Here is a 27,820-nt window from a genome sequence, read left to right as displayed (position 1 = left end):
GCTACTTAGCACAAAAGTAAGGAAATTTGTGTTTGGAGGATTATTTCTTTGTTGTAACAATATTTCTTGGCTATAAATCTTATACCGTTGGAAAACCCTTTTATTTCTCTTTTTAATGGTGCCACATTTGTAAGGAAACTGCATCTGGGGATGAGATACAGAGCTGAGTATGTGGGTTGCACCTGGTCCCCAGGTGCTGACAATCAGGTGCTTCTAATCCAATTGAGTCGCTTTCCAACGGAATAAGATTTATCTCCAAAAGAAATGATTACATCAAAGAAATAATATTCCAAACACAATTTCCTTACTTTTTGTGCTAAGTTTAGTTGATTTTTGGGTGCCAATTAGTAATGGTTTTGGGTTGGTGCACTAACTGCATACTCATTTCTTTGGCATTTTAGGGGACTGATACTGATCGGGTACAAAATAACCTTAGTTTGTGAGATCTCTGTCATTATTTTTTCTGATTTTCCTTCCAGCATTGGCTTAGTGGTTTTAATCAGATGTAAAGGCATACTAGTTCAAGATAATCCAATGGCGCATGGCCTTGCTTTCAATCTTTTCTTGCAATAAAACGTCACCAGACGCCAGATTGGGGCATGGAGCCCAGTCTGATTTATACACCTGGCTGCGCAGTCCGCAGTAGGTGATAGACAGTATACTGGCTGCTTTCATTCATAAATTGATTTCCTTCTCTAGGGATGGCTGTATTTCCACAGTCATACACGCTTTTTACCTGATGTGATTATGTAAGGTGCCAGGGGCCAGATGACCTATTGGAACATGAATTACTATCGATATTCTGCAAATTAGTATTGATCCTCTCTGGGCTTCTTGAGTGTTGTTGAAGCAACGCCACGTTTCAAATTCATTTTTTAATCCATTTGTTGTTTGAGTGCAGATTGAAGGATGTTTTTTACACATGTATGGCAAGCAGGGGGATCCGCCCATTCCAGATGTATCATTGTTACCCATCAAGGAGGGCTGACACAAATGCATGTCACTGCAGTGCTTCCCTTATCAAAGGAAACTTACAACAGAAGCAGTCTATTTCAATAGATCTGAACTTTGACCTTGTTTTCCACTGACCTGTCAACCCTAAGATCCTCCAATGTGAGTAGAGGAAAGCAAGCATATTTATGTTACTTAATGAGTTTCCAGTCACCATACAACTTGAGGAAAGTATGCACCCTTTTTCTAATGTAGCCAGGACTGTAGATCTGGCTGTGCAAATATAGTTTATGAGGTTTTACGTGCTTTATTTAAGCAGAAGGGGTTTGTGGCTTTGCATTGCCAAAGACGGGGCTTAAACTTTCCTTTTGTTATCATGGAGGCACAAAACTCTTGATTTGCTGTAGCTTCACTGCTGTCAAACCTTTTTTGTTCAAAAGTGAGGTGACCAAGGACAGATGATAAGCTTTCATTGTATTTACATTTTTCCTACTGTGAGGGGTAATTTTCTGGCTGTGGGGGACCACCACAGTGAAACAATGCCTCAACTAGGTCACTGTGAGACGTTTCCTCATCCAAAAACATTCTCTTTGAACCACCATCTACTCTGAATTGGCCTGTTAAGAAACAGACTCCTGCAGTTTAAGTAGATAGAGTAGCATTTAAATGGAGATGTGGATTTATATGCATCAGTAAAACACTCGGTAGTCTTACTCAAGCTTCCACAGTGGGGCTCTCCTGATGAATGCATCCTGCCAGGCCTTGTTGTTTATGCAGCTCTGCTAGCCTCAGCATGATTTGTACCTTAGGTTGTGTTAGACTTCAACCTCATGGGGGTTTTGTGGTAAACATTTCATAGCTGGGCTCCACAGTTGGATTCAATAAAAAATGTAAGGCATTAGCAAGAATTCATCATAGGATCTTGCGGTTAGTGCAGTGCAACTGGGCTCAACAGTTGGTTTTCATAGACTCCACAGATGGAAATAAACCATCAGCCTGCTTCCATACATCGCCATGTTGGTTTTATTGGGAAATGGAAGCCATGTTGGTGGAAAAAGGCGTTGTTGTTAGGTGGATTTTAAATATAAATTGTTGTAGGCTTCCACAGTGGGACCATATGGGCTCTGGTTGTGGAGTATGTCAGCGGGGCAGCATGGGGGAGAATGTTACACATTGGCTGTGAATGTTGAGATGGGGCCAGTGTTTCACTCACACAGCTCTCAAATGCCTCTGTACAGTGTTCCCCCTGCTTTCATCCCTCCTCCATTCCGCCTCCCCCTCTTTCCTCCTCCAATAAATGATCCTTTTGTTCGAGTGTTTTTGCCGCGGTGGGCTGACGGGCCTCAGCAGGGCTGAGCCCTAAGACTAGTGGACTCCACTGAAATAGTTTTCTTTGCACTTTATAATTTGTGGCATTTCTATCTCACTTTCTTGGCTCTTTTCTCACCTTGTTTTCCTCTTCATTGCTATCTTTGTTTTTTTTTGTTGTTGTTGTACTCTTTCAAAACAGTTCTAACACTTTTCTAAGCTTCACAACCTTTGTCCTCATCCGACATCCAGGCTGAAAGATTTTTGAAATTCCTTCCCTCCCTTCTGTTCCCATACTGTTTAACATTTTTTCACCAAACCCTCTCTTGTCTTTACGCCCTCTTGTACTCCTCCCTTTTCTCACTGTTTCCTCCTTTGAACGCTTGCTGAGATGCTTAAAAATAGTTTTTAAATACCACACAGAATTGTTTCTTTTTGCTTTAGAACAAACAGCTACAAGAGAAAGAGCCTAAAGAAAACCAAAAGGAAGATTTCCTGCATCCTCTCCGTTACTATAACTAAACAATTTAGAAACAATTAATTATCTTGTCTGCAAAGATCCTGTTTGCTATTTTTAAAGAGTTCTGATCTGCTGTAATTACAGGCGTGTTTTTTTCCCCCCAAACAAGCGCCAACTTGCACAGCAAAACAGTGTGTCTATGTATCTGGTGTGTACTTCATGTGCAGTGAGCCACAGGCTAAATTTGAGCATCAGTAGTGGGACATGTGCCAAAAACAATCCTATTTGACACTGGTTATGTAATATGTAATGTGCAAAAATAGCCTCTCATGATTAAGATAATGAGGGAGAGAAGGGAGAGGGATTTCATTTAAAATAAAGTCTTTCAGAAAAAAATGTAATTTTTAACTATGAAAAATTTTGTATGTACTTGTGTGCTTTTTTTGCCCTGTGGCAAATGTTTCGGGCCATGCATCCCATTGTGTGTAAACTCAAATGTTTGCATTGATGTGTTTACTTTTTATGAGCATCAAGTTGAGCCAAAGTATGAGAGACAGTGACTATAATGTGTGTGAATCCCTTGGTGTATTGGTGTTCCCCCATTTAATGGAGTTTTTTTGGACTTTAGCACAACAGTCTGAGGTGGTTTATGAATTAAAGAGGATTTTCCGGACAAAATGTTCACTTAAATTAAATCACTCCTCCCACAGTCTCCTCAATGAAAACCATGTGAAAGAATTTTATTATTCGGGCTTCCAGCTGTCCCTTTACTTTATTTCCTAACCATCTGGATCTTGATGTGTACGCCAGGCTCAAAATAACCTGTAGCCATTTAAAATCACTGGGAAACACTGCTTCAGGGAGGAAGTTTCTAATGGAGAGAAACATGCATACCCACAGGATGAGATTTAGCTTTGATGCATGTGATTAAACTAAATAGGATTTCATTTTTTTAATGTGCATTTACACTTAATCCTTGTTCTTTATTTTTCTATCATCTTGAAGTCAGATTTAAAAAAAGACAGTTTGCATTCATTTACAGTGGCCTACTTGGGAAAAGTTATGCACAACTGTCAGTTTGGAATATTTTAAGAGAAAAATCAAAAGAAAATAAATAATAAATTGTGAATATTCTTATTCTCTCTCTCATGTGGTTGTATAAAATTGTAGAAAACTGTTATGTGGATAATATGGTTTTTAAAAAAACCTCCATTTTACAATAACAACCTACTCACTCTAAATTACCTCTTTATGTACAGCAACCTACTTAGAAAATCAAAAATTTAAAATAAAATATGGATTTCAGAAACAAATTGAAATGATTAGCACATTGTGTATGTGTCCCATAAAACAGTATGTTAAAATCTACAGTTAGGGCTTTGTCCAGAGCAACGGTTATTGTCTAAGGTTAATGAAATGAGCTAACCTTGTTTTTAGCTAGCCATTGTTACTCATGCTAGGCTAAATATTTTTAAAAGGTAAAATTAGTTAAGCTAGCTGTTGTAAGTAGACTGCTAAAACATGTTAAACTAGCTGTTACTAATCATACTAAAAAGAACATTTAAAATAGTTTGGCGAGCTGTTGTCAATAAACTGATAAAACGTGTTAACATCGTTGTTATTACTAATAAAAAATTGTCCATTAAAAGGAGTTAAGCTAGGTGTTAGTGTTCTTATTTAACCAATCATTTTAATAAGTTAAGCCAGCTGTTATTACTCATTTTAAACTAAACATTTAAAAAAGTTTCGCTAGCTGTTGATAGTAGACTGATGAAACTAGTTAAGCTAGCCGTTATAAGTAGACTGATGAAACTAGTTAAGCTAGCCGCTGTAAGCAGACGGATAAAACTAGTTCTCATTAAACAAATAGAATTCACAATAAACTGATAATTTAGATGAGTTAAACTGGCTTTTGTAAGTAGACAGATACTAACAAGTTACGCTAGCTGTTAATCATGTTAAACTGATCATTTAAAACTAGTAAAGCTAGCTGTTGTAAGTAGACAGATAAAATGAGTTAGCATAGTATTATAACTGCTGGTCCTGTGAGAACATCTGGGTTCCAAAGAATCAGATTGTATTAGAAATTCTGTTTAGTAGAAGGTAAAAACCATAAAACACTTCAAATTACTCTATAATGACAACTAAAACCAAGCTTTAAGTGATGCTTAATGTTGTTTAATTGGAAACACTGGTTGGTCTCTTGGCCCAGTTGGCAGCTAGGTGGTATTTTCCTTCCTCTTTAAAGTCTCAGGTCATGTGTGCCAAGAAGAGGTAAATGCACTTAAAGTAAGTCAGTCAATGGAGCAACCTGGAAGTCACGCACAGTTAAATCCTAGATCAACCAAAACCTGCCAACTTTAGACACAGAAGTGACTTACCGTTGTCTCCCAAAACATTACTGAGTGTTCTGTGTGGATGATGGAATGTTTTGACCTTTATGAGGTGAATTGATTGTTGTTTAAATCAGTAAGCAGCACTTAATGAAGTTATTGTAGGTAATATTAAAGTATACAGCATTTCCCTTTTGTTATAGTTTTCCTCTATTTTTGTTAGGATATCAATGATGCTAAAATGACAGAACAGACACTGGCCTGATCAACTGGGTTTTAAAGCACCCATTTGATCACTTAACCACTTCATTTCTTTTTAAAACTAAAAAATAAGCTAACAGAGAAGTCTAATTATCCACTGGAAAAATTGTGTGTGCACAACTACAATAATTATGATAGGACAAAAATTAGGCTTAAATGCAGTTACAACATCAAAATCACAAGCACAAAGGTCTGGTGTAAATTGTAAAATGTCCGAGATCTATTTACATTAATGGTAAAACACGTACATTATCTATCACAGCAATAAGACATTTTTCAACAAAGTCATCCAAAGGGACTTTATTAGTTGATTTATTTTTTTTAACTATCAAGCTCACTGCAAGTTGATAAAATACCAAGTGGCTTTGGCATTTTGTGCTGCTGATATGTTTTTGGAGGAGATGGTGATGTTTATACCCTGTGACGGGCGTGCAACCACAGATTGCATGAACACTGGGATCCCAGTGCATGTGAAGAAGCTGCTTTATTATGTTTTCTGTTGGCCAGTGCATTCCTCCCCCCTCTACTGTTGCACCTGTGAATATGTGGAACTTAATGTAGCAACGATATGAAAAGAAAAATTATTTATATAACATTGGTTCCTTTTTCCGTCTCCAACTTCAAGGTTGTCCTTTTTAGGCAACGTCCTGCCTCCTGAGATCCTTCCCACCAGGCAGAGATAGTCTCCCACTCAGTACATTTACATGCAGTTGGAAAAGTCAAATTATTGTCAGTCCGACTCAAACCAGTCTTCCAAAGTGCATGTTAACATGTTAGTCCAACTGAAATCTTAATAAATCAAATTTCTCAGTGGGACTAGTATATCTTGGTAGTGTTAGGACCAGGCTTTGACCCAGAAGTTGAACTGCATAGATGCTATGGGTACCAGGAGCCGTGTTGTGAGCTGGACATTTGTTTTTATATCTAAACATCAATGTGTCATCTGCATAGAGTGTGTACAAAATGTACAGAGCTGTAAATTTTGTACGTTTTTACCATTGGTCATACAACCAGCTACTTGCTTGCTATCTTGCCTAAACAAGAAAGTCCATATTTAATAGCTTAAAGGGGATTTATCAACATCTACTGTAGGGGAGACAGACATGCTCCTGTAAATTGGTTCTCTTGCAGGGAATGTTTGCCGACACGTGGACGGTCGTCCAACCTTAGACCACCCTTATTATGCTTTCAAACGTATTGACTGTACTGTGCATATAAACAAGCAACTCAGGAAGAGTTTAGGGGCACTCTGTCTGAAATTTCTCAAACATTTTCAGGAGTTCCTATGTAACACGCCCAGAGTGGCTAATCGAGTGAACCAAGAGAATTCCCAGTGGGCTGTGCAGCTGACTAGAAACACTACCATTACATTGGTTCTGTGTTTATCTTGTAATGGTTAATCCCTCGCCCAAGACATTCAAGATGATAATCAAGAGAGAAAGATGGATAATAACTAGAGCAACGTTGGCGAAAAAGTTCGCCAAAAAGACAGAAAGTGTACGTAGCCTAATGTGCAAATTTATATTTTTATTACCTACTTGAAACCTGATGTAAACACACTGGACTGAGATGACACAGGTAAGCTAACAGAGCCAGGTGTTAAACATTTAACATAACGAACTGTGCAAACCACCGCCCAAGTTAATGAATAAATCAGTGAATTGTATGCTGTTATAGCCTAGCCTATAGCGTGAGGAAGAGCCATCACTACTAACAAGCACAAGCCACGAGAATGAGGACAGTGATGACCTGTGATAAATAAAGGTGCCCAGAGAAAAATTCACTTGGCATACAGATGATTGTTTTTTTTTCTTATGTTTTCCTTCATCTTTGAAGTGCTTCTACTATAATAACTTTGACTAGAAAACAAGGGCAGTGTTTTTTTGATATAACAATGACAAATCAAGGCTCCAGCAGAGTAAAAATCAGGGCAACACATTATAACATGATCTTTAATTTATCAAACTCTTCTTTACAGTAAATATTTACATGTTTTTACAAGCAACACATTTATTCCTCTGCACCAAACACACACTTTCCTTCCTGGGTGTGTAAACCAAGGCAGCACTAGATTGGACAAACAGCACTCATTGTGTTATGTAAAACAAACCACGTGGACGGGACATGACCCCCAAAGAGGGTGAGGCTCAGGGCACTGTGTGTGTTTTGTGCGCGTGTTATCTGCTGTTTTGCTCTTTTAACCTGGTTTGTGCCATCAGCTTGGCTCCACTCTGCAGAATTCCCCCCTTAGCGCAGTAACACACAACTCTGCTCTGATTTAAAGTGTAAACGCACACAGATGTGGAGCCAAAATGGCAGAAGGGAACATGTGGAGGAACAGAAAACACAGCTGACCTTTAAATGTTGATCTTTCTCAGCGGGTGTCCCACACATTTACCAAAAATCCAGATTTTTCTATTGATTTGGCATTTATTCATTAAGTTAGTGCAAACCATTTAGTTAATTTGATAGATTTATTTAATCATTAGCCTCCCAGACTTTTGTTGTGTAATCTACTGTGTGGATATGAGAAACGGGACGAGGTGGGAGGTGTACCCCTGCTTTTTATGATTGCATAATCCATATTAGGCTGGAAATAAGCTTGAATTTCTCTGCACTGCAAACTCAACTCTCCTTCATTAGCCTAATTATGGTGTTACACAACTGATCTGCGCCCCTTGGGAAGATGCAGAGAAACCTGCACAGTTAGACGAGGACAGGAGACAGAGTCCGGATCCACATGTTTGGTGTTTATCTTAAATTTTCCCACACATTCGGATAGATTTCTTCAGAAAAATGAACGGCCAGGAAGCAGGAGGTGGTTTGTTTAAAAGTCAAGGTCTATAGTCAGCTTTTGTCTTGTTTGGGTGGTCTGTTCAGGGAGTCACGGAATCCCTCAATGCACGTAGCAACAACTCTCCCTTGTTTGGGTTTTTTGGGGTAACCTCCAAGGCTGTGTGCGCATGAGGCCCTTTTTTTCCCATGGTGAGATCATCCATGTGCGTCGCCACATCGTCTCATTACAAGCTGTGCACAATTAGGTTAAACAGAGGAGTAATCTGAGTTGAATACTTCCACACACATATACACAGCTTTGTGATGGATGAACAAGCCGGGACACACACCCCTGCTCCCTCCACAGCACTCAGTGTTACTGCTACAATGATCGGAGCACAGAGCGGCTCTGACTCTGAGAGAAAGTGCAGGTGAACTCTGCTCTGTGGTGTAAATGGTCACAGGATTCAAGTCTGCAAACTTGCATAAGCCGATAAAAGCCACAATCGTAAGAATAGAGGACAGCTTGCACAGGTTTTTGCAGCAAATCCACAAATCTCTGCAGCCACATCTGCCGCCAACATGGAGATCCAGCAGAGTTCATCTGTGTGAAAATAATGTGCGAAATTTTTAACAGCTACTGAAAAACAAGACTGACACCTTGAAAACAGGTGCTGCAGAATTATTACAGTGTACCTGCTGATTTTAGTTTTAAGTTTTTTTAGTTTGTATTGTATTTTTAGTTTTAGATTTTAGTTTAGCAGGATTAAGCTCTGAACAGGTTGATTTGAGTGAAGAAATAAGCTTCTCTTCTGTGAATGTTCTGCAAGCCTCTTTAACTTTGATGTAGTCTGGGTTATAAAAGGACAATTTCTTGTGCATCCTGGCCTTGAGATTTAATGTTTGGCCGCTTGTCAAGAAACACAAAAAGTCAATTTTTCGGCTTCTGAGAAGCTCACACGTTGGTATAGAAACCACATGTGGATACCTGCCCTGACTGTTGCTGATCTCAGCTTCTATAAACGTCTCAAAGCTGCACAACGCAGAAGGAAAAAGCTCAAATAGCTGCATTAGTGTGGGCAAGTTACTTCAGGTACCAGTGAAACGATGAAATAAGATGAAGGAAGATTGTATTGAGATGTATATCAGTGAGTTTGAAGGCTTGTCAGACTATAAAACACAGGGTGGTTTATGTTATCAGGAAGGATTTGACAACTGCAATCATTTAATCCGTTGTTTGAACAGTAAAGAGGTTATGAGCAACAGTCATCTAAAAGGAATGTGTATCACTGCAAGTGTTGAGCCAAGTTCAGCTTTTTTTCCCCCTTTTGCCTGTCGGCATCCTCACTTTATTGTAGTTAATGAAAAGACAGAGTAAGTCAATGAATAAATCAATAAAACACCTTTTAAACAGATATTATGTCAATTTAAGTCTTATATTAGCAACTGACAAAACAGAATTTTTAAATTGGACACAAGATACAGTAAAAGATGGAAAGAATTATTTAAAATATTGGTATAGGCTGATTAGGACAAGAAAATAGTAGTGTGTTCTAGTCTATGCTATACTACGCATTGTCCACCACTAGGAATTGTTATTCTGATCTCATGACGCACAAAGCTGAACACCATTAAACCAGCGACAGACGGCAGCTCATGTTAACTCTGCAGACCAGGGAGGATCCACTCTGTCCAAACAGATGAAGCTTAATTTTACATCAATGGTAGCACCACAATCTCTAAACTCTCCAGTCAGTACCACTTTTTCAAGAAACACACGGGATTTCTTTTCACTGTTATTTACATTTTGCAGTGTGGCTGTTCTGGGATACCCCCGCCCTTCCACAAGCCTATGTGGAAAGCATCAAGCAGAAACAGCACATGTTCCTGCCTTTGCTTCCTACAGGGAAAGCCTGAGGCAGGGAGAGAAGCAGCAAAAAAAAAGAAAAAACACAGAGAAGAGCAAGCATCAATGACAACATAACACTGACAAGTTAAAAGCAGAATAAAAGAGGAGCTGGGGTGGAGGAGGGTTGCAAAAAGTGTCTTCCAGCATAGCCAGACTAGAACAGTTTAATGGCAGCACTTTAGCGATTAGCCAGTAGCGTCCTTAGAGCAAATCAGCTAGCCGTCAGCTAATGAGGGAGTGTGAGAGATCAGCTGATCTGAGTTATATGGCTGTGCTTGAATTTGTACCCTGTCTGAATGATATACTCGATAAACTGAAAATGACCAGTGTTATATATTATGTGAGTGAGCCATAGCAAGGCTAGATTACATGAATAAACCACACTATACTGTCTATAATAAAAGACAAATAAAAGTAATACAAACCAGATGGTAGCTGTAAAATGTTAGTTTAGTGTGGTTAAAAGTGTAATAGCAGGGTGGTTATATACTCAGATGGGATCACAATCTGTCTCTAGTTCATCAAGTGTGTAGCCAGCCTTAGCATGAAAAGTGTTCACAATATGATATTTATAATGGAAGCAACAACCTTGACCCAGAATGAAACCAGTCAGATACTGGCGGTGTAAACCAGTGTAATGTTTAGTAATGAAACCAGTCTTCGACCGGCATGTTCAGGGAAGCCCAAACAGCACTTTATAAAGAGGAGTAAATCCAATCTGTTGTTTGGATAGTGGGAGTTAATGGTGTTATTTAATTTGTGAGTTGATGTTAGGACATGTTTGTGTCTATTTGAGTGTCTAGATGTTGCCTGAGGTCTGTTCGGTCACAGACTAATCTCCCATTTACTCCAACATGAGACAGAAGAGGAAATGGGAGGATTTGGTGCACAATGAATAGAAATGAAATCTTTGTGTGTGTTACCATTCAGCCTCTATAAGCGCTTGTTGAACCTTGATGAATCATCATCCTGCATCGTTACTGAATCATAATTCTCATAATGAGGTCTTTTTATAATCTTTTGTCTTTTGAATGGAATTTTTTTCCTTTATATGTGTAACGTGTACATATTAGTCCTCCATGTTTGCTTTCACACCGTTGTTATTTGCCTTTTTTCTACAGACATCAAAAGGCCTTTTCATACAGCGTTTGTTGACACTCAAATATTGAAACTGGTCACGCTGGCAAGTGCAGAGAATGGATGAGGACGCTTTATCTGGAGGGGAAAAAAGGAGCAGAGAGGGATGATGGGAATAAAAAGAGAGGGAGAAGGTGCTGAAAGGAAAGTTTCAAGGCTGGAGAAAGGAAATGATTATTGATAGACGGAGAGCAAAAGGAAGTGTTGAGGTGATAACTCGATGTACACAGCTGTCAGAATATTGAAGATACCAGAACTGTAAATGAGGAAATATTCCTTACTCTCTTTTGTTTTTTTACTGTGTATATAAGCTGGGGTTGTGGAGTGTTTTAAGTCTTAGCAAGTAAAGAATGCCTTTTACAAGCCTTTTTGAAGCTCAAAGCTTCAGATGTGTGAGAAATTACCATCAGCGAGCTAACATTTATGTTTTGTAGAAAAACCTTTGAAAAGGTTATCATTTGGTTCAGTTAAAGCTTCATGAGTAATTTTTAAGCTGGTTATGAAACAGTCTGAAATCACTGCTGATGCCTCTTTATGAGCCACCAAAGCAAACAAAACCATCTGCACAGAAACCTACTATCTGTCTATTGTGATTTTAATGTCTAAACCTGTGCCACAGGGTAGGTGTCAGACAAAAACATTAAAGCACAACACAGAAATATTGTAGCGTTTTCAAACGTATGGATTCCTGACGGGCAAGCAACATTTCACAGATAAAACAGAGAAAAAGGTAAAAAGACCAGTTTTAGAAGTTCTTACATGAATGGTGGCTTGCTTTAGCTACGTTAGCTTTATCTGAAGCTAACGTGGCTTCATTAGCTACGTAGCTAACTTTACCAAGTAAGCTAATGAAGCTATGTACGCTTTAGCTAAAACTAAAGAAGCTAAAGTGGTCCACGTTTACATAACTACTTCCAAAACAGGTCTAACCTTAGCAAACATAGCATAATGTAACTTAGCTAGCATAGCTTTGTTTGCTTTACATTAAGCTACATTAATTATGTAGCTATGTTACCTACGTAGCTAATGTATCTGTGTTAGCTTTAGATTTAGCTACATAAGATATGTTACATACAAAACTTATGTAGCATCACTAGGTTTAGATTTCTCTACATTAGCTACATAGCTACATTATGTACATACTAGCGTAGCTTTGTTATGCTTGGCTACCTTAGCTACGTTAGAGTGTTTTCATGAGGGGCTAACTTTTTTCTTTCAGCAGACTGTTTACTCAGCTACATAAAACATGTTGTTTTCAGGTTTTGCAGGTCAGGTTTTCAACTTCAACTTTTGGTAGCTTGACCCTTACTTTAACCTTCACTCTAAACAGAAGTTTAATCTGATTTTATTTGAAGGTTTTAGTACCACCGGAGTGGTCAGCAAGATGGGGCGTCTGAGATCTGTGGTCTACAGACAGACTGTTTTGGAGTTTTCGGCCCTATTTCCATTTTTACGTAGATAATGATGTCGGTGTCAGCTACAAAGAATCGTCATTTTGGATGTCGACAAAAGTGCAATACCCTGTACCCTTAGTTTCAGTACTAGAGAGTTTGTTTTCTTCTTACCTGGGTAGCCACTGCTTGGCACGGTTCGTAACCAGATTTTGCTTGCTTTTCCACATACTGTTGCTTTCAGTTTTCGTCCAGCCTCACCTGTAGTAATGGGAATTTCGGCTCTTTTCAAATATCCTGATTATCTGACTTAGCTCAGCAATAAGCACCCATCTTTTGGTTCCCAAACATTTCTTAATTTCTCTTCTATTCAGGTTTTTTTCTTTTCAGGAAGCTGGCTCCTGTCATTCACATAAAAGAGCTGGCTCTTAAAACTAGCTAGCATTCACAAACAACACATCACTACAGCTCATCTTGAAATAAGCTGCCATTTCAATCTACCAAGAACCCCACAAGGTATTCATGCTAAATCATATATCCCAGTTGCCTTTGAAGCATATTTATGACACAATGAGAGAGAGAAGCTTTTCAGCTCAGTTGCATATTTTTGATATCACAGTTTGCTCTGAGTTTATGAAATCTGCTGATCTGCTGACGATTGAGTTACACATGATCATGCTAAGTTATATAAAGCTTACTCCGGCCTTTTTATGTGAACCAGCTCATAGAAACTTTAGGTTGACTTATCAGTTGATGGCTCGTGATCTCATAGTTGGTGAAGACAGACACTAAGTGATAACCTTGGTATATTGCCTGAGTATTACCCTCTGTGATTGCCTCCTCAGGCTGACTTTTCTACACAGCAGTGGTGGCTAAGATTCATGGGTACTGCAGCTGTCAGAGCCTGCTTTTGTTTTCATTCGCTCATGTTCCAAAGACCTTGACCAGGCCTCACCACCCATCTCCCACCACATACTGTACACACTAACACAGTTTCTGCTGTAGTGTGATCTGGCTGATAGATGCAGAAAAACCATGAGTGTGCATGTGATGTTGATGACACACTTCACGAGGTCAGGGCGAGAGCAGCAGACCTGAGTGTCTTCATTCTTGAGCTCATCACATGAAGAAGGACAGATCAGCTGATAAGACGTGGTGTGTGTGTGAGAGTGTTTATAATTCCAGTCCCTCCAGCCAACCAAGATCAGATCTCATCTCCAGCCATTAATGTGACACACACTTGCATCCTTAACTCAGCAGCTATCACTCACATGTTTACGTACACAAATAATCTGTAACTCTGCTTGATGTCACAATCGTTCATACCATAAATCTGAATAAAAAGTTAAATGGAAAGAATGCAGAGAAGTGGGGTGCACCAATTCACGTTTTTCAGTTTCCGTACTTATGGATGATAACAAAATTGACCACATTTTACTTGTGCAAAGTCAAGACAACAACAGAAGCACAGTTGTGGAAATATGTGGCTCCTAAACATTTGACACATTCAAGCAACTATTGCTTCACTCCAAAACTCCTGAAAAATAAAAAGTAAGAGAAGCGGTAGAAATGTTTTATCTGCACATTTTGTAGGCCTGGTTTTGTAGGCACTGTGCTGTAAAGGAAGGGTGGATGTGCTTCATTTACTACAAAACAAAACCTATGATCAAAGGAGCTCAACAAGGCATATTGCCAATGTTTTCATGACCGTGTGAAGCCAATATTGTCATTGAAACTTGATTCATTGCTCAACACCAGCCCACAGTGTTTAAAAATAAAGCCAATGCTAAAATGAAAGAAAAAAAAGAAAAGAAAAGAAAAAACAGTCCCTTGAGTATCCACTAGAAGCTGGCTGTAAAAGCCCCACAATCCCATAACCTTTATATTAACATGCATGTTTTAGCAGCAGACAACAGCATTTTTGCACACATTGTAAAGGGGTTGCTTTTTGTATAACTCTTCTATTTTGATGTTATTAAGGCTAATTGTAATGCATAGTAAGGGTGTGACTGGTCTGATTGATTTGCAGGCATGTTGTAGCTGTTTGCCAGGAGGCTTGAGGCCTACTCCTGTATTTCAAAAAAGAAGACATTCAGTTGTCTTCAAAAATCTGCTTTAGAACTTAGTGGATGATGTCACCAGGACTACGTCCATATTGTATATTCTATGATCAGTTGGAGAACTCCAGTGTCTCTGGTTCATATTTTCCTGTGTAAACGGCTCTTTTCAGCAACAAATCCTTTAATGCCCTTGTTTCAGGGTCTAAGCACCTTGCTCAAGAGCTCCTCGACGGGAGCTCAATCCTGATCCTTTTACTTTTTGTGTGTGTGCATTAGTGTGTGCGTGAATGCATTTTTGGTGAACTGCCCAGCTGAGCGAAATGCTAATTAGGTAGTAAAACCCCAGCTCATGTCTCAGTACTCTGGTCATGTTTTGACTGACTAGTGCCTTATTCACATGCATTTGGCACTGCACACAGATATTCAAGAACGCTAACACACATACAAGAAAGGCAGCGGGTAATGAATTGTATTGGCAGCTTGGTCAGTCAAAGAGGCGCCGCCTGACAGGCTAAAGTGTATTTTGTGTGTTTGTGTCTCTTATGTGTGTATTTTTATGTTTTTGTGCCAAAGGTCTTTAGCCATTGATTGTGCTGTTAGTTGTGACAGGAAAGTACTCACTACCTCACCTGTGAATGCTCGCTTTTTGATTCAGAGCTCTTTAAATACATCAAAAAGTCTTGATTTGTGTGGATTTATCACACATGCATGAAAATACACACATAGAGCACACACAAGTCTTGAGGCTGTGGGGTTCCTAATAGGAAAAGCTGGAGCCAGATGACCTGAGCCAATCACCTTTCAGGAAGCAGGGATCAGCCAAATCTCCTCAACTAATGGCCAAAGTTACCTTCACTACCCTGGCTCTGGTCCATACACACTCACACACTACTCCCATCTCTTTTGTCAATACTGTTTTGCTCCTTCTCTCTCGAACAAAGCCACTCTTCCTCTCTAAAACCACTCTCTCCTTCTCCTCTTCCTGTCTTTTATTACTCTCTTTCAGTGCACTTTGTGCTCCGTCTTTTTGTGTTTTCACACCAGACTTTCCTTCTTCTCTCTCATAATCATGTACCTGAGATTGAAGAGCTCTGAATGAACGAGTAAATGAATAAAAGCAGCTGTGGTAAGTGGCCCCAGATATAGCACACGGAGTATTATTTAAATAAGTAGGATCGCAGAAATGATAACAGAACACTTGGGCATTTAGAAATCACTGCATGTGTTTAGTCACAGCCCTCATACAAGACACAAGTACGGCTCACGCTTATAGAGTAAGATCTTCATAATGCATTTTAAAATGTCTTTTTGTGGAGAGGGGTCTGGCAGCAGACAGCAGATCCACTGATGTGGGGCGCCGCATCAGTCAGGATGGAGCTGATGTAATTGCCAGTACAATGTATTTTCCATTTTAGAAGTTTTTAAAATTCATCTTTATTCATGAACAAAGTCTTGTCATTACAGTCATGAAATAACAACATTGAAAACATTACGAACTAAGAAACGCTTCATAGAGAAAACAGAATAAAGGTCAAAGGTCTAATCCGCAATCAAAAAATATGTATAGACGTGTTAGCAAATGGTGGCTCGCTTCATTAGCTTTTGCCAAAGCTAACACAGCTACACTAACTATGCAGTTAATGTTACTACATAAGCCAATGTAGCTATGTTAGCTATGAGCTCCAGCAACATGAGCTTTAGCAAATCTAGCTAATACTAGCATAGCAACATTGGCTTTGGCCTCATCCACATTTGCTATGTAGCTATGCCACGTGAATGAAATATGGGGTTTTGAGAGTTGAAACATGGTGCACAGTTGGTGTACAGTTTCAGCTACATTACCAATGTAGCCAACATTACTTGCATAGTTAATGTAGCTTTATTACCTGTAGCCTGTAGGCAGATTTTTTAGTCGACTTATTAGACGTTTTGTAATCAGGTTTTGAAGGTCAGGTTTAACTTTGGTATCCTGTCCCTTACCCTACCTCTAAACGCTGAAGTTTGATCTAAACTTATTTTTAAAGTTTTAGCATGAACTTCTGCCCTGACTGATGCAGTGTCTCTGACGCGGACAACAGCCAGTCTTTCTTGTCGTTTTGTAGAATCATCAGCGTTTGCATTCACGTAATATTTTCATCATTGTCTGATTTTTTTTTTTTTTTATGTGAATAATCGGAGATAATACTCCTGCCTGTGGAGGCTAATGAAACCATGTTATGGGTTGCACAGAGCTAATGCTATCATGCGTGCATTAGCATAGGCACACCACACTCGTTTCATGTGTGTTTCTGCTCTTTTAATAATATTCAAGAGGAGTATATTTTATTGTGATGCTCAAATAAAGTTACCAATGTCTTTAAATGTCAGATTTGATATTTTGTGCCATAACGGGGATCCGTGTGTGGAGGTCATTTAAATGATGTCAGTGCCTGTGCAGTGACGTGTAGCTCATAGCCAAAGGTCCCAAGGGAGAAGCTTTTAGGAACTAAGAGACATTGATGTCTCTCCTCTGCTCTCAACAATAATATTTGAAAGTCACTAAAGTCTGGGCATCCTGGACAAGCCCCCAAATTGATGGTACGTCCAGCCTCTGGGATACCAGATGTAACATCTTACTTCCAAGATGACCAAGATGAAAATGTGAAATAAAACTAGGTTGCAGTCCACAATTAAAATTTAATTACCTTTCTTTTACTTACTATGATAAATAATCTTAGGGAGAGCACTAAAACAGCAAACACACGCTTATAAATCAAATGAATTACCTCACTATAAACAAGAAAAAGATTACAACTTTAACTGCCTTCCTAACAAAAGAAAAGACATTTTATAAAACAGCTACTGTCCCCTACCTACCAGGACTGCTTTAGGTTTTAGCTTCAACAGAATATTCACAGAAATCACAATTAGGAAGTTAGGATGGCTGGCATCTCCATTCCTATTGTCTCTTTTTAAAATGCTAGCTGTCAGCTCTCAGCCAATCAACAGCCAGCTCTGCAGCAGCTCTCCTCCAGTCAGTGGCTGGTCCAGTAGAAACACACCACACCTGCAGCAGAAAATATATGACTCAGAGATAGAGAGGGGGGAGGAAAATCACTGATCGACCAAGACGACAATGAAAAACACACACCTACATTACAATAAATAAATTATGATAACAGACTTAATAAAATGTCTGGTGACCTGTGAACATACCAGGCAGAGAGAAGTTTGTCTTCTGCATCAATAAGTCTCAGTCCTAAAACTTCCTTCATTTCTGTGCAGAGGTGTTGGTGTATTTTCAACTTCTTTAGAGCTGTGAAAAAATCAGGAAATAACCTCTTCTCAAACATGAAAATAACTGACATATTGTTTAAAGCACTTAGTATGAATAAAAAGTACCTACGTATTAACATTTCTGAGAGCTTTGGGATATGTACAGATCCAAGTGTCACTATCTTTGAATGTCACTCAGCTAAAGTCTGATTTTATCATCTGGTAGCCATGAAAATTTGCTACATTTCACTCAGATTTGTCAAATTTTCTTGAAATACTTTCCTCAAAAGTACAGCTTTCATAAAGCTTTGAGTAAATCTTAGAATCCAACATCCGGCTATCATGAAAGTCAGCACAAAATTTCATGTTTAATCATTGAGTCTACACATGTTATTTCAAACGTATTAAAGATTGGAGCAACATTAGCTGCCTTTGCATCAGCATGGAGCAAGCATCTACAGTAGTTTTGCAATAAGGTTATAAGGTTAAGCTGCTTTTTCTGTGTTTTATGGGATGCAAATGTAACAGTTATTGAAATGGTTTAGCGACGTTTTAAAATATGAAACACCTCATTTTGGATAAATGATATTGATATATTTAGCATCCATTTTTTTGAGCTTTTACTGGCTGTTCTTTCTTCACCACGTGTACCGTATGTTGTGTATGTGCACTTCGATCTGTATAGGTTCAGTGTGTATACTTGGCACTGTGCCAGCTCCCTGTACGTACATGATCCCGTCTACAGAGTGCCGATTGTGTGCTGTGGTATGGGATGTATGCCGGGCTTGGGGAGCGTCGGGCGCTGCCTGAAAGAACCGAGCAACCACCCACCAACCCACTGGGGTTCACTGAGGGCACAGAGGGAAGAGGAGGAGGGCAGGGGGGGAGTGTTTCCTCCTTTCACACACACTCCTTTTGATTTGTTCCCTCCTTTTTTCCCTCCTCCTTCCTCACACACTCTCCCAGGAAAACATTTGAGCTTTTTTTTTGCGTTCTTCTCGCTCCGTGTTCGTCTCCTGGCCTCTTTTTCTTCCTTCTCACTTGTAAATTCCTTTTTTTTTTCTCTACACATGATTGTCTTGATGTCTGCACCGCTGCTGTGTTTCTCCCCATGTCTCCTCAGTGATCTGTGTGCGTCTGGCTGTGTCTCTGTCTCATTGGATTCTGGGCCGCAGCATTGCTCAGCTGCTGCTCCTCTAACTGGGTTTGTCTGTAAAGAGCTTAACACCCGTGGGCGTTGGAGAGCACTAAGCTGATTAACGTCTACTAACGAGCCACTTCTCACATGGAGACTTCTGTCTAGCTATAATATTGTTTGTTTATGTGGTGTCAGTACATGTTTGTGGGTCTCTATGTGTAGAGCATCTTGCGCCGTGCTGAGACCGGATGGATCAGGTGGAGGAGGTTAAGGGGATGAGAGGAGGTCAGAGTTGACCTCGGGGTCAGTCGAAGTGCTGACGTTGATGACAGGCTGAAGATCCAGTTAAGACTCCCACAGAGGAGGTCAAGTTATTCTCAGAGGAGCTCAGTCCTTTTTTTAACACTTAGACTTAACCTTGATCAGACTAGACTGTGTGAAATGTGCCTGATTGTGCTACAGAGGAGTTTTTGAAGAATTACATTTTTTAGTGGCCAAACAAACAGAATTTTCTCACTGTAATTTTCTCACCTCTTCAGAGATCTCCACTCTTTTCTTTAAAATTAACTGCTGCTCAGTATTCATCAGCTACAATATCAAAAAGTCAGTTTCACTGTTTTGGTGGATTTCTACAGCAGGGTACAGATGGCCTGGTTAGGTCACGCCCTATGTATGCGAGCAGGCCCAGGTTCAAGCCTGGCTGTTGACTCTTTTCCAGCATGTCTCTCCCCCACTCTCTCTCATACCTGTTTCCAACACCATCTATGGTTCTCCTCTCTGATTAAAGGCATGAAAAGCCCAAATATACAGTGCTTAACAAATTTATAAGACCACCTTTCGTATTTGTCTCAGAGACCATCCAGCATCATGAAGTGCTTTAATGCGGACTCTTTCATTTTCACTGAGCTCTCCACGTTTTAACATTTTGAACAGGAATGAGGAATTTCAAACTGAATTCACCCAAATTTGAGCCGGCTCGCTGGGCTAATTTTTCAATTCAGGAATGCCATGACATATTAGTCAAGAAATAATAATGTGCTTTACTATTTTTGCAGTTTTTTGTAAATCAGTAAATTTGAATATTCATAGATAACAATAATTATTATATTTTAGCATTAAAAATATAATTTGGGTTAAAGAGCTTCTACATATTGGTGTATTAACCACTGCAGAAATATAAAAAATGATTTTTGGTTATTACCAATGCTGTTAATTTAGGGCAGCTGTGGCATAAACCTTACTTTGGGTGGTGGTCTCATACATTTGTTAAACACTGTATATCTGTATTAGATTACAAAAAAGTGAAAAATCTGCTCCACTACTCTCATGCTGGCAGGATACAACAATAAGACTCATAGTTAAAAAAAAACTGATTTTGTCACAAATGCTCATTTATATTGCATGAAGTTAGGAAACAGTGTTAGCTTCAGCTAGCTTAAAAGGTTAGCTTTTTTAAGTTAAGATTTTCTTCTTCTTTCTTCTTGCTAACTGACATGCAGCTGGCCTGTTTCTAAAACTCTGAATCCCTTCTGTGCCACTGTCAAAATATTTTTCTACAAGAGACAAAACTGCTCTTTTCCCCAAAACTAACTAGAATGGGTATAGTGTTGGTCAAGAATGCAAAAAGCTCTAGCTAGCTGCAGCCCTTCACTCTATTTTAGGTCTGAAGAACTTCCCACACTTTGTTTTTAACTTTCTGTTTATGTTTTTTCTTTCTGTCTTCAACACCCCAGCATTTTTGTTTGAATGTATTTAGCCTGGAGACAAAACACGAACTGTACAACTGAGCCTACTTTTTTTGACTGTTTATTGATGTTAATGATCAATTTACCAGCATATTTCCTAGATTTCAGGCTGTAAAATCAACTCTTATTCCTCTTTTAACTGTAAAATGTTTCATTTAAACTTTTTATACACAAAAACCTGAAAATGAACCTGAAATATGGAAATTTCTTTTTTTTTTTATATAGAAGTTGAAGTGCATTTTCTAATTTAATTCAAACTAATGATTCATCATGGAGCATGTAGGACTTTATGTTAAGTTTACAGAAGTGTTTAAGAAGAGGAACAGAAAAAGTCATGAGAACAGAGGGGCCACCTTCAAGCAGATTGCTCAACCCTGAGAGCCTGGAGGGAAGCTGAAGGCTGCACACATGTAGTGCATATTTAAGTTACCTAATCGTTACACATGGACCAGGGTCCATGGTCGCTGCAGCTCTGTTCAATGTGACTGACAAAGAATTAGACTTTTAATTCTTAAGAAACAATGAAACATGTCGTAATTTGGCTCACACATATGCACTTTTGTTTGCACTTCTTCCATCCATTTGCACAAAAGTTTTAGGGAAATAAAGCTCATATTTCCACCCGTCAAACCAGAACACTTTCCATGGTCAAAATCACTGAAATCTTTGGTGATCGAGAGGGAGAACAAACAGCCCCCCGTCCCCCTTTATGTAACTCATCAGTGCGGATCGAATGAAGGAGCAGTGATGTTTGCTCACCGCTGCCATTACTGGCCTGAGAACGGTCGTTAACCTTTACAGCACTGCCTCACCTCCACGTCACCTCGGCGTCAGCACCGTAACCGAGCCTCAGCGGAAGAACTAACAGCTTCCTGTGCTTCGCAGGGTTGAGTTTGTTAAATCACCCAAATTGCTGTGGGGCTCGGGATGTGTGTGCTGGTGTGTGTTGTGGTCGGCGTTGTGTGCAGACACATGAGGTTTCTGACTGGAAATGATTTTCTTAGGATTAAATTGATTTCCTGCATTAGGAGACAACAAGCTTATACCCTGTAGTGCAGAAAAAACCATCATCTAATTACTTTAATAGTTCACTGACAGAACATGGAGTAACATGATAGGCTAAACTCATAATGAATGATGTGAATAACCAAGAAAGAAAGTTGAAATTTAGGTCCTTTCCTGGTTGTTGAAATAAGGTGTTATGCAAAACATATTAAAAAAAAATAAAGTGGGATTTTTTGTAAAGTACAAAAAAAATTGAACAGTTGAATGTTTGCAAGACGTGTAAAACAGAACATCTCTGCAGCAAGAAAAGAACTGTGTTAAACTGGTATTTCGACAACCATTTTAGGTTAAAGAAATACTTCACCTTCTGCAAATTGAAACTGCTGACGGTCAAATAGCAATATTTGAGTAACTGCCCTGTCCAAGAGCCATTTGTGAATCTTGGTGGAGGAGGGACAATGGTAAGGGGCTGTTTTTCTCCAATGAATCTTACTGCTTCAGTATGCCAAGAAATGTTGGACGATGCTATGCTTCCAACTTTGTGGCAACAGTTTAGGGAAGGCCTTTTTCTATTCCAGCATGCCTGTGCACCAGTAGACAAAGCAAAGACATGGTTTGATGAGTTTAGAGGTACTTGACTGGCCCGCACAGAACCCTGACCTCAACCCCTTTGAGCACCTTATGGGAATGGAGATGGCTATCCAGGCCTTCTCAGCCAACATCAGTGCCTGACTTTCTAAATGCTCTTCAGAATTAATAAGCACAGATTCCAACAGAAACACTCCAAATCTTGTGGAAAGCCTTTCAAGAGGAGTGGAGGCTGTTAAAGCTGAAAAAGGGGGACCAACTCCACCAAATTAAAGTACATGTGTGTGAATACAATGTCATCAGCTGGATAGATTTGTCCAGCCTTTTTTGCTCATTCTCTGTTTTCTTTTTTGACTGTTTTGGCTAAGAACATACATTTTGGAGGACATGTTTTTTTGCAGCCTATAGCTTCCCTCCAGAGGGTTGAGCAGTCTGCTTGAAGGTGGCCCCTCTGTTCCTCTCTTCCCCTTTTTTTCCTCTTCTTTATCACTTTGGTCAACTTGACAGAAAGTTCTCCATGCTCCACATTGAATCGTTAGTTTGATATATAAAGTTATTTATCATGTCTATTGCATAAAAAAGGAGTTTATGCAGTTAATTAATAGTAGCTTTGCTAATGCAGGTGGATGAGTGAAACCTTCAGTGACTCTGACGAGTATGTTTTATTCAGTAAATACCAATTAGAGCAACATATTAAGCATATTAAACATATTTTTCTCCCTGCTTTATCATTATTAAGGCCAAGCTTCTGTCAAATTTCTGTTGTTGGCAAAATATAAATCTTAATTTGGATTCAGCGTCTATGCCAGCCTTTGCCAGCCATGGTGTCAGTCTAGATTTGTTTACTCATGTGCAAAATTTAAATGAGGTGGAAACCAATCCCATCCAGCACAAACTGTTACTGTGTTTATTTGAAGGTTTGTGGTTGTCCATGTCTGCACACTCATATTTCTTTACACATGCACTTCAAAGAGCGTCATCTGTGTGTTTAAGGTGTTTGCAGGCCTGCAGTGTAGACTAGAGCTGGAGGTGCTTCTTAAATGTTTGTGTCTTTTTTCTTTGCACTTCTTGGAAACTTGATGTTCTGTTTCTGTTTCTCAGACGGCGAACATGACTGAAATCTACAATTACACCTGTCCACAGCTGCTAACACAATGTTCCTCCCCACTCTGGACGTCACAGCTCCTAACCAGAGCATTAAAAGCCTCTATTTGGCTGAGGAGAGGAAATTAAATGTGCACTTCTCTGCTGTTTACTTATTAGTCTTATGTAGTGAAGAACAAACAGGCTAAGAGGGGATATAGGAGGCATGATTGAGGGCTGGAACTCTTCTCTGTTGCATTTCATTCAGCAGTAATGAAATTGTTTGTATTCATGACTAGTTGTCATCCGGGAGGGAGACAGAAAACGTGGCGTGCGTTTGCATGTGTTGTTGTGTCGATCATGTTTGTTGTATTTGTGAGCGTGAAGTCTTCATCAGCGCATGTGTTTAAGGCTTTTAGAGGAATATCTGAATATGAATCATCCCCTCATCTCCAAACACACACACGGAGGTAGTTATTTCACGTGCGTCATCTCGCAGCTTGTTTACGTGACATGGGGACTTGATATCTACACGGATAACACATGTGGAAGGAAGAATGTTCACAGTGAAAAATCACCACATTTGTCTCTTAAAATGTGGGGGTTTTGTTTCCCTTTTGGATGTATTTCTTATCCACATGTAAGCCATGACCCTAACCAGCTTTCACCATGGGCTCATGCTCTACACATAAACATACACGCACACTCATTTCCCAAAGGCTTGTGGTCCATTGACTCATACATTACGCAAACGGCCCGTGCGTCCTGTTATTGTGCCACTTGAATCTGTTTCTCCATTACATTCACTTTAACCAGTTCTCTTTTTCATTTCTAACAGTTTTTTTTGCCACCATGTCTGACAGAAATCCAACGACACATACAGGAGGAACCTACCAGTGGTTTTCACCAGTTTAGAGCAGTGGTTCTCAGCTGGTGGGTCGGGACCCAAAAGTGGGTCACAGAGTTGTCGACACTTTGTTGGGTTGGGAATGTGTGCATGGAAAAAAATAAAAAAAACTGTCAAAGAGGCAGTGAAGCACTTTTTGTTCCATCATTTATGTTTTTGACAGCAGAAAAGAAACAAAAATATGTAACAATTTTTTTAACAGGAATTTTTGTTGCGAATTCACACAAATCTCAAAGGAATCTTCCCACATTTTTTGAGAGTTTTTGTGGGTTTTAGACCAGAAACTTCTGGTAATCTTCTCTGCAACTTTTCTTGTAAATCTTACAACATTTCACAATCAACTTGGAGCTTTTAGGAATTTTTGACAATAGTTATCAGGACTTTTTAAGGTTATTTTTCACCTTTATTTAGGAAAGGGCAGCTGAAAAGAGAAAGGAAATATGCAGAGAGAGAGAGTGAGGGAAGATATGCACCAAACAGTGCCTAGACCTTGAATCAGTCCCTGAAAGGTTATGGAATTTTTGGAAACCTTCCTAGAATTTTTCCAAGACGATTTTGGGACCCATATATGATACTTTTTTCACTCTGGGGTATTTTCTTCAATCTCTTTGTCCTGTCTTTTTTTCCTATGCACAGCGCTAAATTTCCTTAAAGATTAATAAAAATAGACAGGTTGAAAAACACTACTTTTGAATACTGCAGTTTCCCATTTTAGTACACATTCCATTATTGCTTAACCCTGTGTATTATAAGGGCATCTGATCTGAGTCGTGTAATCAGCTTGCCGCTGTTTTTTCTCAACATAGTTGTTTTTATATAAAGTGCCGTTAATCAGCATTACAAGGCAGCAAAAAGTGCTAATTTGATTAGCTTATGCTTTGTTGATGTATTTGAAGCCAATGTTAAGTTCCCTTTTAATGCTTGTGGAGTTATCAGTTGAGATCAGTGAAAATGAGCGGCTCCCTGAAGCCTTTAGGTCAACACATTCATTTAAGAAAAGGAAAATTTGTCTTGATAAAAAGACATTAAGAGTTAATTAAGAGAATGGTAGGGGGTTTTATTTGTTGATATCTTTTGATTTTTTTATTTCTTTTTTTTGTCTAAGGTCAAACTAAGCTTTTAAATAATTAGTAGTATTTTCATAAATGCATCTCAAATAATCAAAAAATGAAACACAGTATTGACTGTTCAATCAAAATCAGCAGTCATGTATTGTGTAGTGACTGCACAGGCAAAGGCAGAAGAGAGCTGCTTACACAAGCCTATCTGACATTCCTATCGAATATGCTGCCAACTTGCAGAAGGGCAAAGAAAACAAACAACACTTGCACCTATATGTCTCAAAAATAGTGTTTAATGGACTATTTCTTGAAAACTAAAAGTGAATAACATGTTTTTCAATTGAATATAAATTGAACAAGACACAACTAGTCAGCACAAATGCACATTAATCATGACGATATAAAGGTCCAAAATGAATACATAACATTTTGTAATGCCATTAATTTGGTTAAACTACCATAGCACAGCTGCAGATGCTACTCATTATAGCTTCTTCCTGCTTCCACAGTGATAGAGATCAAAGACACCACTGCTCTTTTGACTGTCACATTTCACTTTTAAACCCCCAAACAAACAGATCAGAGGACAAGTAAAAGTAACTTGCACCTTGTGATATCAACCATTTCACCTTACCATTACCTTTAACTATTTTATGTTTAGCTAAGTCATTACCCACCAGAAGTGTGTATTTCATTTTAAAAAGAGCAGAAGGTCGAGTAATTGACATTTCCAACCAAATTTTCAGCTCTAAAAAAATCTGCTAAAGCTGTAAATGTTGGCTGTACAAACATACGTTCTTGAAGTTTTAGGTTGGACCAACAGACCTAGTTCAGTCTTTTTCTTTAATTATCATCTGTCCTTACACTTAAAAGTTCAATTTAAGGACTGAAATTTGTTCATCCTCAAACTGTAGGCTTGTACTACATTCAAATATCTGTATCAGCTAAAATTATTTTGTAAATATAAGCACATCAGATATCAGCAAAAACCCAATATGGTGCATCTAGTCCAAATTACAAAATAAAAGCATAACAAAGAAAGTTTCTCTTACCTTCCTTTTCAACTTTAACTGAGTCACCATCACAGTGAAAGCAAATAAACTGGAACTCCTGAAAAGTTTAAATGCTGTCACAATAACCAGAGATGGCTGGGTGTGGGTGAGTCATTTTGTACATGCACTCCTGCATCTATTTCAATGTGCAGACTGTATATGAAGGAAAATGCACTTTGTCTGCAGCTCTAACTTAAATAAGAGATCAAAATTAAATTTCTTTTGATTCCAAATTAAAGAAACTAGATAGATTTGTTTTAAATTGTCTGTATGTATTTAGAAATAAAAAATAAAACTCAAAGTAATTTCTTTTTAAATGTGAGCTTTATACCGTGATCAATCATGATGACCTATCAAAATGATTACAAATGAAATGATCATATATATTCATGAATTGACTTCAGTCTCATGTCTTTACTTTAAAAAAATCAAAAATAAGATAAAATTGAACTTTTTTATACCCATGTCTTCAACTGAAATATGTGGAAATTCAGCCCTATCTGTTCATTTTATCTCTGTGTTAAGCTTACAAGATTTTACCAAGGCTACTTTTTGTTCTTACCTATGTTAAGTTTCCAAATTATCTTTTATTCACATAAATAATCACTGCTTCTTTAAATTATTAATTAGTATGAATTTCACCTCTGCCCTAAATAACCCTGACCTATCAAATTAAAGGGAAACTGCAGTCTATTTTCCTAAATATTGTGGATGAAGCAGCATGAAGAAGGAGCTGCTGTAGGAGACTTTCTCACTAAGGTTATTTTCTCCTCCTGGAGATGTGGTCAAGGTGTGAAGCGTCTCTAGCAGAGCCTCCAGAAGGTTCACAGATAAATATTTGAGATGCATGACGGCCAAGTCAGTCTGTCTACCCACAGTTACACACACACTTCTACACCCACACACACATAACACCGTCAGTCACAGGCACATACGATCACACTCTAGAGCTTCTCTCCCCTTAAGCGGCTCTGTCTTTCATAAAACTACATGTAGTAATCGAATCTGCCCGTTGAGCTGTTGCAGTATGTAGGGGCAGGGGTCTCTATTAATAATTACACAATTCATCTGTAGACTGGAGCAGAGGCCAGGAGCTTGCACGTGGACACACACTGAGGCACTGTGAAAGAGATTAGCATCAGTTTCTAAACACATGAGACCTGATTTCGAAATGCAGTTCATATTCCACCGTCAGCTTGTCTTCTTATCATCATTTCAACAGTTTTAGTCGTTTTCTGTACACTGTTCAGTTTGGTAGGTAAGTGAGGACTACAAGAATTAAGAGAGTAGGAAGACTTTAGATTATGATTTAATCCAAACAATATCGTTTGGTTTGGTCGTGGTTTTATGCCATAAATATTTCTGAGTGACTTAGCTGTTAATGTATTAATATTAGAATTA

At 38.8% G+C, this 27,820-nt stretch overlaps 1 protein-coding gene across 1 annotated transcript in view; it reads left to right on the top strand.

The window, feature by feature from the left end:
• si:ch73-335l21.1 (insulin receptor substrate 1-B) overlaps nt 1-27,820 on the top strand; it is a 68,116-nt gene that overhangs the window by 26,420 nt on the left and 13,876 nt on the right. The gene's annotated exons all lie outside the window — the stretch shown is intronic.

This window comes from Cheilinus undulatus, linkage group 22 (genome assembly GCF_018320785.1).
Source record: "Cheilinus undulatus linkage group 22, ASM1832078v1, whole genome shotgun sequence".
In the NCBI taxonomy this organism is placed as follows: domain Eukaryota; kingdom Metazoa; phylum Chordata; class Actinopteri; order Labriformes; family Labridae; genus Cheilinus; species Cheilinus undulatus.
This window is presented reverse-complemented; position numbering and strand designations above follow the sequence as displayed.